Here is a 10702-nt window from a genome sequence, read left to right on the forward strand (position 1 = left end):
TTCCCTGTCCCCTGACTGCCCCCTGCCACCCCATCCAACCCCTCCTCGCATTCCTGATGGCCCCCCGGGACCCCTGCCCCATCCAACCACCCCTTCTTTCTGTCCCCAACTGCCCCTGACTGCCCCCCACCACCCCATCCAACCCCTGCTCCTTCCTGACTGCCCCCCGGGACCCTTGCCCCCATTCAATCCCCCTGTTCCCTGCCCTCTGACTTCCCCGACCCCTATCCACCCCCCCACAAGCCCCCGAACTCCCCTGCCCTCTTCCAACACCCCCTCCTTGCTCCCTTACCGCGCTGCCTGGAACCGCTCGGCCGGGTCCGGGTCCGGGTCTGCTCGGCCAGACCAGCACCGGCGCCGCGGGGCCGAGCCGGGCCAGGGCCTGTACCAGGCTGCGGCGCTCGGCGGGGGCCAGGCCAGGGCCAGGGGGCCGGGCCGGAGGGAGCTGCTCGGCCGGAGCCGGACTGGGCCACGCCACGCCTCCCTGGAGCCCCTCCTCGCGCCCCCCCCACCCCAGCTTACCTGCCTGCTGCTTGTTTCAGGCTTCCTGCGAACATCTGATTCGCGGGAAGCAGGGGAGGGGGAGGAGAAGGGGGGTGGAGCGTTCAGGGGAGGAGGGGGAAGTGAGCTGGGGCTGGGGACGGAGTGGACAGCTGCCCAAGCTTTTGTTAAATTTAAAAGCCCTTTTAGAACCGGTTGTCCCAGAACAACCGGTTCTAAAAGGGCTTCTAAATTTAACAACCGGTTCCTGCAAACCAGTGGGAACCAGCTCCAGCTCACCACTGGGCGTGGATATGTAACAGCCGGCATAGCTCCGCCATCAACCTAGAAGTTGGTCTGTCAGTATGTCCCGTGGCAGACTGACACGAGCAAAGTTCTGCAGAAGCTTGTTGACAATGACCGGGGCTGTGGCGGTTCATAAAGGTACTGCCTCTGGATACCACGTGGCATAGTCGACTATGACGAGGATGTACTTGTGGCCCAAGCTGCTCTTTTCCAAGGGCTCCACCAAGTCCAGGCGAATCCTCTCGAAGGGCGTCCCAATCACCGGCAGGAGCACAAGGGGGGCTTTCAGTACCCCATTCGGGCTGGCCTTCTGACACTCGGGGCAAGAGGTGCAGTAATCCAGTACCTCTTGATGGATGCCCGGCCAGAAGAACCTCTGGGTCATCCATTGCAGCATTTTCTCCCTCCCCAGATGCCTGGTCCAAGGCACTGAGTGAGCCAAGTGGAGTAAGTTCCGCCGGAACCACCGCAGGCCAACAGTTGGTGCAGGTCTTCTTTTGTTTGTGATTCCTGGACCACCCGATAGAGTACGTCATTCTGGATCTCAAAATGGGGGCCTTGCTGTCGGTGTCAGGGCAGGTCTTCCTCCCACGGGGAGCCTGTCACCTGCTCCCAGCCGCGGCTGAGGGTGGTGTCCCCCTTTTGTTCTTCTAGGAAATCAGCATCTACATCCAGCCATCCCTGGCCCTCCCTTGTCGGTGCCTTGGCAGGGGCTCGGCCTCCTTCGGCTATCTCAGGATTCTCCGAGGCCCCTCCAGGGGGCCATCTGGCGCTGACTGGCCTAGTAATCCACGCCTCTTGGCCTACACCCCCCTTTTCCTTGCAGGCCGGTTACCCCACTCCTGCAGGAGCTCAGCGAAGCCCGGCCAATCGCATCCCAGAATCACTGCGTAAGCTAACTTCGGGGCCACCCCTATTAGGCACCGCCAGCCTTGCTGAGCAGCCTCAAGCTGCACCCAAATGGTGGGGTAGGGTTTCACGTCCCCATTAATACACTGCAGGCGTATGGGAGCCACGGTGAGACCAGTGGGTTCTACCAGCCCAGCCCAGATCGTTGTCTGGCTACATCCTGAGTCCACTTTCACCGGTACAACTTTCTTATCCGGCTCCCACTTCTGGGCGCGTTGACCGGCGGCCCAAACCTGTCCATAATTACAATCCAGGTATGGGCAATCCCTCTGGAAATGCCCTATCTGTCCGCACTCGTAACACCGGTCTCGCTTTCCTTCTCCGGGTGGGGTGTTTTGGGGTGCTCTGCCTTCCCAAAGAGTCATCTTGGCCCTGCATGAGGTTCGCCCCTGTTGGGTCCCTTACACTGAGTGCTGGTGGGGTCCCTGATGGCAGGGTATACAAACGGGGGCTCCCCCCTCTATCTTGCGCGCCCCACATGCTGGGGTTGGGTTCCGTTCACCCAAGTTCCCCAATTTGGAGCCGATCTTCTCCCCTCCCTCCGCTGCCATGTAATCCTCCATTAGGGAGGTCGCATTGGCAAGGGTCCTCGGGTGGTGCCGCTGCACCCACTCCTTCCCGCTAGTAGGTAGGGTCTGGAGGAATTGCTCTAGGGCAACAGTCTCGGCTACTTGAACGCTTGTCCGGCATTCTGGTTCTAGCCACCTCCAACAGAGGTCGCAGATTTTCTGCACCACGGCTCGTGACCTGGCCCCTGGCGGGTACCGTTTTTGGCGGAGTCATTGGTGATAAGTCTCAGGGTTGATGCCCATTTGGTCCAAGATGGCTGCCTTGACTTTAAAGTACTCCAGTGCCTCCTGTGGATTGAGGTTGCGATATGCAGATTGAGGGGGCCAGTTAAGTAATGGGGTAAGATAGTGACCCAATGTGCTGTGGGCCATTGGATGGCGGTTGCAACCCGCTCAAAAGTCATGAGAAAGGCCTCGGGGTCATCACCGGGCCCCATCTTTGTTCGGTGCACTGGTCCTCCGAGGCCATCCCCGGCCGTGCCTTGGGGAGGACTTGGTGCGTGTCTTAGCAAAGTTGCCATCTGTTGAAATAGTCACTCCTGGTTTGCTTGTGTTTGGGCAGTCAGTTCCCAAATCAGCAGCTGCTGCTGTTCTTGCTGCTGTGCCACCTGCAGTTCCTGTTGCGCTGCAAGCTGCTGGAGCAACTGTGCTTGCTGCTACTGTTGTTGTGCCGCCTGCTGCTGTTGGTTGTCCAGCAGCCATTTCAGGAGCTTCTGTGGCTCCATCTTGGGTGTCTGGGTCCTTCTTTCAGGCCCTGATCGTTTCCTGCATTCTCCACCGGTTGTGGCGGGCCTGGCACCTTACCGCCCCATTGGGCCGGAGGGGAGGGGATGGGGTGTCGGGACCTTGCCACTCCCAAGTTCGCAGGCTCATCTCTCTGTAGGAGGCCCGACGCGGCCTGATGGCCTCCCTCCGCGCAATCACCCCTTGGTCAGGGTAGTGGGCCCTAGCGGCTGGAGTCCATATAACTCGCTCCCAGTGTCGGAGCCGTGCGGTCCCGTGGCCGGAGTCCATATAAACCCCCCTCGAAGGCAGGGTAGTGTGGCCTCATGGCCGGAGTCCATGTGGCTCGCCTCAAGCATCAGGGCAGTGTGGTCCAATGGCCAGAGTCCATATAAATCACCCCCAGCGTTGGAGTAGTGTGGCCCAATGGCCAGAGTCCATATAATCCCCCTCAGAAGCGGGGTAGTGTGGCCTACCAGCTGGAGTTCATATAATCACCCCTCACTGGTGGGGTAGCGCAGCCTAGTGGCCAGAGTCCTTATGATTCCCGTTCTGAGCCACCCCCACGACCCGGTGTTGGCCGAACACCTGGTCACCTACCAGAGCCCCCTCCTGCACCCTGGCCCCCTCCTAGAGCCTGCACCCCCAGCCTGGAGCCCCCTCCCACACCCTGAACCCCTAATTTCTGGCCCCACTCTGAAGCCCACACCCCCAGCCAGAGCCCTCACCCCCTCCTGTACCCCAACCCCCTACCCCATCCCGGAGTTCCCTCCCACACTCCCACCCCCTTGGCTCCACCCCCCAGCCCGGAGCCCCCTCCTGCACCCAAATCCCTCATCCCCGACCCCACTCCAGAGCCCACATTCCCTCCCATACCCCAACCCCCTGCCCCAGCCCCATGAAAATGAGCAAGTGAGTGAGGGTGGGGGAGAGTGAGTGAAAGAGGGAGGGGGATGGAATGAGTGGGGGGAGCAGCTCAGAGAAGAGGCGGGGCCTCAAGGCAGGGGGTGGAGCAAGGATGTTTGGTTTTCTGCAATTAGAACGTTGGCAACTCTATCAGGGCACTTGTACCAGATGCAATTGTTATTTTAATCTCCTGGCTGTGCTAGGCACTGCCAGCAGTTTCCCAAGGGATAAGGTTGGTGATGCAGACCAGCCAGGCCTCTCCTGCCAGCTGGAGGCCGGGGAAGGGCCCTGATGCCCTTTACTAAAGATTACTTCCTACCAGGCCCAGAACCAGGCCATAGAACATTCCAGCTAACGGTTTCCTCATTTAATTTTACCCCCCATGTGATCAATCCCTTTGGCTGGGCTTATTGCCCGAATCCAAAATGGCCGCTGACGAGCCCACTCCAGGACTGGGCAATCTGCCCGAATTCAAGATGGCAGTAAACGGAGGCTCGCTAGAGCGGTTCTAGCGGGGACAGTACGAACGCAGCGCTCCTATAGGCTGGATGTGGCCTCAAATCTATTCCTGTACTGTTCCTATTGGTCCGATGAAGGTACAGGGCCCCTGTGATTGGCTGCGGCGTTGTCACTCCCCCATCCTTCTCCGCCCCTGGGCCCAGGGAGCTATTTTCCATTCGGTGGGGGTGCTGGCTGGGGCTGCGCCGTCCCTGCGAGGCAGCGGGAACCGGGTGGGCCCGGGAGCAGATGATGCTGGGGCCCCGGGAGGAGTCGGGACGGGGCTGAGATGCGCCGGCCCCGCCGCAGTTGAACGGTAGGAGTCTCCCGGCCGGGACTTGGGCTCCCCCGGGGTGAGGAGCGGGGCACTGGGGGCCTGCTCCGCTCCCGGCCGCAGAGAGGCGCCCCCCACCCCGCGGGCTCCTGGCCCGGCGGCCGCAGGCTCGCTCTCCTCGGCCTGTCGGAGGCCCGGGAGGCGGGGAGCAGGCGCGGCGGCCGTCTCCATTCCGCCGCGAGCAGTGAAAGCTCAGGGGAGCGGGGTGGGGGAAGGATCGGGGGCAAAGGGGCTGGAGGGGAGTGAGCGGAGAGAGCGCGGGGTCAAGCTCCACTTCCAGGTGTAGTGCCCAGCCCCGTCCGTGCGCGGAGGGGTTACTGCAGGGCGAGCAGATCCGTGGGGTGCCCTTAGAGCCCGGCGCTGATGGGAAGGGTACCTGGCTTGCAGCGTCTGCTGGAGGAAGAGGGGCCTGCTGGAAAATTTTCTAGTTTAGAGAGTGGCCACTTTTGCAGAGGTGGGGAAACTCGGAATTGACACTTCCACCGAAAACTCAGAGCAGATCTTCTCTTGTCGTTAACTTTCAGATTAACCCACAAACTCAGTCAGACTGGAATGACCTAAGTCAAATTTTAAATGTTTCGGCAGAAAGGGAAAATTGACTTGCTAATACCATATTGTTAGATTTAGCATAATTCAGAAGCTAACGGATAGTATTTAGAAATTTTATATATATGTCTATGTGTAATATATACACATATATTAGCTTTGCAAAATTGTGTGTCTCAGATGTTTGTTACAGTCTACTTGCACAAATGGTTATAATGGGGAGGGGGGAGATGGTTTACTTGCCCCAGGCACGTGGATGAGAGAAATTTTGAAAGGCTGATTTATGTGTGCATTATTGTGAATACTTTCTTGGAACTAAAGAGGTAATAAATAGCTCTATTTCTGCTGTCACAAGCTTTGTAATTTAATACTTGCACTGAACCACAATAGCTTGCTCCTGTGGTGTACACTTGTATCTGTGATGTCCATGTTTATTTCAGGGTTTTGTGTTTCATCTGATCATTTATATATATTCATACCATGTAACAGTCAAGGTGTGGGCAGTTTCATCCCATCATTCACTTAACTGCAGACGGCTGCTCTTTTCATCTGCTCGTTGAATTTTTTAATATGCTATGTAGCCTTTGAAGGAAATTGTAAACCTACAGATTAAATAACTGTTTTAATGGCAGATGATTTGAATGGAAAGTAACTTATTTAATAGTAATCTTGTATTTATGTAACTTCATTTTAAATATAAATAAATAAAACCCTGAAAAATTGCACAGATGGCTTGGTCTCGTTTTAAGTTGATCCATGGAAGCCAGAAGCATGGTGAGCTAGGGATGTGCTCTGAATAGTGAAAAGAGAAGTGAAAATCCTGCAAGCTTTTTCATGACTTTTGAATATAATACATAAGGCTAAGAACAAAGTGCCATTTTCTACTTTGAGTACTGCAAAGCCATAAAATGTATGTAAATATTCTCTACTGTTCTTGAATTGATATTTAATCATAGTTAAAGACAGCCTTCGTTAACTTCTTTAAAGTTGGCATTTTTAATTTAAACTCTCTACAAGACAAGTTAACTACGTTTTAAGGCACTTCTGTGTATTTCTGACATTCATCCTATAAGACCCACAGTTACATATAGTACCGTATTTCACTAGATTGTTAGCATTTGAAATGTACCATGTACAATTCCTCCCCCCCCCCCCCCCCCCCCGCACTAATCAGATACATCTTAAGGTTGGAATTCTCTTCTGTTTATATATAGAGAAACCTTTTCTGATTGTCTTCTGCTGTTAGGAAAGGAGTGATTCAGATGTCAGTATTTCATTGTTTATTTAAATGCTCAAAAATATACTTGGGACCCGAACCTGGAATGAAATCTGCCTGGGCACAGGAATACACTAGCATGAAACTCATTGCAGGATCAGGTTAAACCATCTCCTAAAAAAACCTCAGAACTTGTCTGTGTGGGTTTTTTTTTTCTTAATATCAATAGGTTTCATAATCAATACTATAGTTCTCACTTTCCTTTCATGTAAAATTAGTTACAGTCAAGTATAAGGACCTTGCATCAAGATATAGTACTTGATCAAGCAAAAAGTGCCTTCGGGCCTCCTTTTCTTTGTCCCTGCAATCTGTTTTCACACAACATTGCCCTAGTAACTTACAGCCATCAAAATTTCTGAGTTGAACAACTTCTTGTTAGGAAGATACTCCTGGGGGCATTCTGTGCCAAAAAATTAAATTCTGCAAATTGTATTTGTTCAAATAACATTATATAATCATACCAGTTTCAATTATTTTGGTAATTTATTTCAAAATACCAGTCAGCAAGTATGTTTGTTTGTAACAATACAGACACACACAAAAATCCCCCCATGAGTAGAGAGTTAAAGAAACCCCCATGACAACCCAGTTCCTGTTTCTCTGCCCCCTCCCACACAGAGCTCAGTGGGGGGAGATACTCTCACCTCTTTCCCCCAGAGGCCAGCTGTGCGGCCTGCCCAGCCCTGACCACTCCCAGCCCAGACACTCTCACTCCCTATAAGGTGACCAGATAGCAACTGTGAAAAAACGAGACCGGGGTGGGGGATAATAGGCACCTATGTAAGAAAAAGTCCCAAAAAACAGGACTGTCCCTTTTGAAAACGGGACATCTGGTCACCCTACCTATAGGCCAGCTGCGGGCCCCCTCCCCAGCCCAGACACTCACATCCTCTCCTCCCCCCCCTCCCCCCAGCCCAGGGATCCAGAGGGAGAAACAGCCTCATGCTGGGTCCCGGGTTTGCACAGAGTTTCCTGTGCGCAGCTGCCTCCTTTCTTCAGGGCATGCTGGGAAGTGCAGCTGCTGGGAACCCTTCAGTTCCCTCTACCTCGCCCCCCCCCCCCCAAATCACCCTTGTCTTCTATTTGCGAACTGGCCTCTGCTGGGTCCAGCGGCCCCTAGTGGTGGGCAGCAGCACTGCAGCCCATTTCGGGCAGGGGAGGAGGGGCAGGAAATTCTGCATGCACATTAATTTCTGCAAAATTCTGCATTGCACAGTGCTGCAGAATTCCCCCAGGAGTAGAAGGAAAAGGGAATGTCCTTTCATAAGTCAGCAGTTGGGAGGGATGTTGGGGAATGTGTTGCCAAACAATAGCCATATAGTAGATCGTATCTACAAAATGCAATCAGTCTTCTCCAGTAGGAGAGACTCCCAAGTTCTCTCCTGAATTTGACTTCTAGCATATTCTACAGAGCACCAAGATAACTATGTATGTCTTAAAGTTTCCTGGATTAAATTTGTTTGAAGGCCCACAGAAAGAGTTCTTAAAGTGTGGTTCATCCGATCTGCTGTGACCATGAATTGTGCAGATGAAGGCTTTCCACTGAGAAATGTCCTATTCCCCTCATTTTGAGCCTGAACTCTTCTAGCTGTAGTATCCATGTTCAAGCCAGGTTTACACTAAAAAGTTAAGTTGACCCAGATACATTACTCAGCTGTGTGGAAAAACTCACACCGCTGAGTAACGTACTTAAGCAGACCTAACCCTGGTGTAGACAGTGCTAGTGTCAGTGGAAGAATTCTTCTGTCAACCTAACTACTGCTTCCTGGGGAGGTAGATTTCACTGTAGAGAGCTGTTACACTGAAGTGCTACGTGGGGAAGCTGCAGTGCTGCAGCTGTACCACTGTAATGGTTTACGGATAGATATTACTCCTGGAGGAATTCTGCACCAAAAAACTAAAAATTCTACACACACTATTTTAAAATTCTGCATCTTTTTTTGGTCACAATAATGCAATGTAATCAAGCTGGGTTCAATTATTTTGGTAATTTTATTTAAACTACAATACAATGGATGGAGAATTGGAGTGGGGAGCATTGGAGGAAATCACCAAACCCCTTCTGCCTGATAGTAATGGAGCAAGGTTTGACCCTTTTATTTCTATTACTAGTCAACAAATATATGCAGCCATATGCTCAGTGTTACATCATAGGCAACTGAAGAGCAAGTGAGGGCTGGGGACTCAAACTCACAAACTTATACTGGCTACTGACCATCTCCAGGAAGGTCAGTAGCAAATAGTGCATGGAGCACATTTTGATAGGAAATTTTTTCAGTCTAAAAATTTAAACCTGTTCTAATCACTAAAGCACCATAAGCATTTCTAACACCATACTGTCCTTTACAATAAGGCTCCTTTACACCACTCTGGCAATGTAAAGGAGCCTTCACATTTTTACACCTCTTTTATACTTCTGGGGGAATTCACTAAGAACAATGGGAACAATCCACTAAGCAGGCAGGCTGCTACATTCTCCTCCACCTGAGGGAACAGAGCCTGCCCTGTGCCTACCTCTTCAGAAACACCCCCCACCCTCACCCCATGCCAAGCATGCCACAATAGCGAGCAAGAAGGACTGTGTCTCTCTTTCTTTCTCACACGGATGACTGCCCAGCTCCTCCCCCTCCCCCAAGGCGATTTACGTCTCTACCAGCTGCTCTGGGTGCCCAAACTGACCTGTCTGCACTGCCGGGAAGGGGGCATGTGACCGTTCTTGTGATTTCCCTTTGCTTTCCCGTCAGAAGTCATTTTTCTGCGGGGAAACACAGAAATCTGCAGGGGCCATGTATTCTGTGCACATGTAGTGACGCAGAATTCCCCCAGGAGTAAGATATAGCCTGAAAAAAAGCTGTCACAATGGAGTGTAAAGAGACAGCCTCCAGGTTAACCAGGCCCTAGCCCATTCAGGAGTGTATAGATAAACATCAGGACATTGAAATGAACCCAGAATTTCAGTGGTAACTTATGTAGGTCTTGACGCAATGAAGTAATGTGCTTTCTGATCTCATCATAGGCTAGAAGGTAGAGTGTTGCATGTCAATCTCTCTGTAGTTTCTGGATGCTTTCTGTGTCAGTGCAAAGAACAGATTCTGGGGTATAACAGACTCAGCTGCTGAAATTCTGTGACTTTTGGCAAATTATACCCACAATGTTCTATTCCATCTGGAAAACTGAATTTAAAAAAAAAAAAAAAAGAGGATTTCCCTGAAAATTACCTAGTACTGCTGAGTTTTGTTGGACAAATGTATTGAAAACATGAGATATGACATCTGTGATCACAACCTTTGGAGACATCAAGTTACTAGGTATTCTAAATTCTTGCTCATCCTGGGTGCCAAAGAGATGTTGATTTGGGAACAGAAACTTAATGGACACAATTTTACCATGAATAGAAGTATTTAAATCACTAAATGTTACAGTTCTGCCCAGAGGCCCCAGTCCTACTGGGCACTGTTCAGACACCTAGAAGGCCTGGCTCCTGCCCCATAGAGTTTACAGTTTAAGAAACAAAGTGACATGAGCAACAACATTTAGGTTCTTTGAAATGAAAGGGTAATGGGAGTTGCAAACCATTGTTCATTATCAGAATATGGCTCAAAGTTTCAGCCATATATCTTTGAAAAGTTTCTAAACAAATCTGTAAACTTATCCTCAGCTTGCTCCATTATGCTTGGGTATTGCAACACATATACAGTAGCAATAGCATCTTTGGATGAAATGACTTAACTTTCTAGAAGTTGCTGTAATATCACTTCGTATTGTCAGTAATGCTGAGCAGAAGTCACTCCTGGAGGAATTCTGCGCCACTGCACAATGCAGAATTTTGCAGAAATTAATGTGCACATAGAATTTCCTTTCCCCCTCAGAAATGAGCTGCAGTGCTGCTGGCTGCCACTAGGGGCCACTGGACCCAGCAGAGCCCAGCTCACACATAGAAGACATTGCTGTGGGGATGGGAGGAAGCTAGAGGATTCCTGGCAGCTGCAGTTCCCCGCATGCCCAGAGGGAAGGAGACAGTGATGTGCAGGAAACTCCACACAAGCCCGAGACCCAGCATCAGACTGTTTCTCCCTCTGGATCCCTGGGCTCTGAGGGGTAGTAGGGCGGGTATCTGGGCAAGGGGGAGCCCGTGGCTGGGCTCTGGGGGGGGGG

At 51.6% G+C, this 10702-nt stretch overlaps 1 protein-coding gene across 2 annotated transcripts in view; it reads left to right on the plus strand.

Annotated features, from left to right (window-relative positions):
• The first annotated feature begins 4568 nt into the window (after positions 1-4568).
• The window catches only part of SOCS5 (suppressor of cytokine signaling 5), a 41056-nt gene continuing 34922 nt past the window's right edge, over positions 4569-10702 (plus strand). For both annotated transcript variants that reach the window (XM_026652537.1, XM_026652536.1), the window contains exon 1: positions 4569-4707. The gene's annotated coding sequence lies outside the window, so the exon portion shown is untranslated. The remainder of the gene's footprint in view (positions 4708-10702) is intronic.

This window comes from Terrapene carolina, unplaced genomic scaffold (assembly GCF_002925995.2).
Source record: "Terrapene carolina triunguis isolate 2854851 unplaced genomic scaffold, T_m_triunguis-2.0 Scaffold120, whole genome shotgun sequence".
In the NCBI taxonomy this organism is placed as follows: Eukaryota; Metazoa; Chordata; order Testudines; family Emydidae; genus Terrapene; species Terrapene triunguis.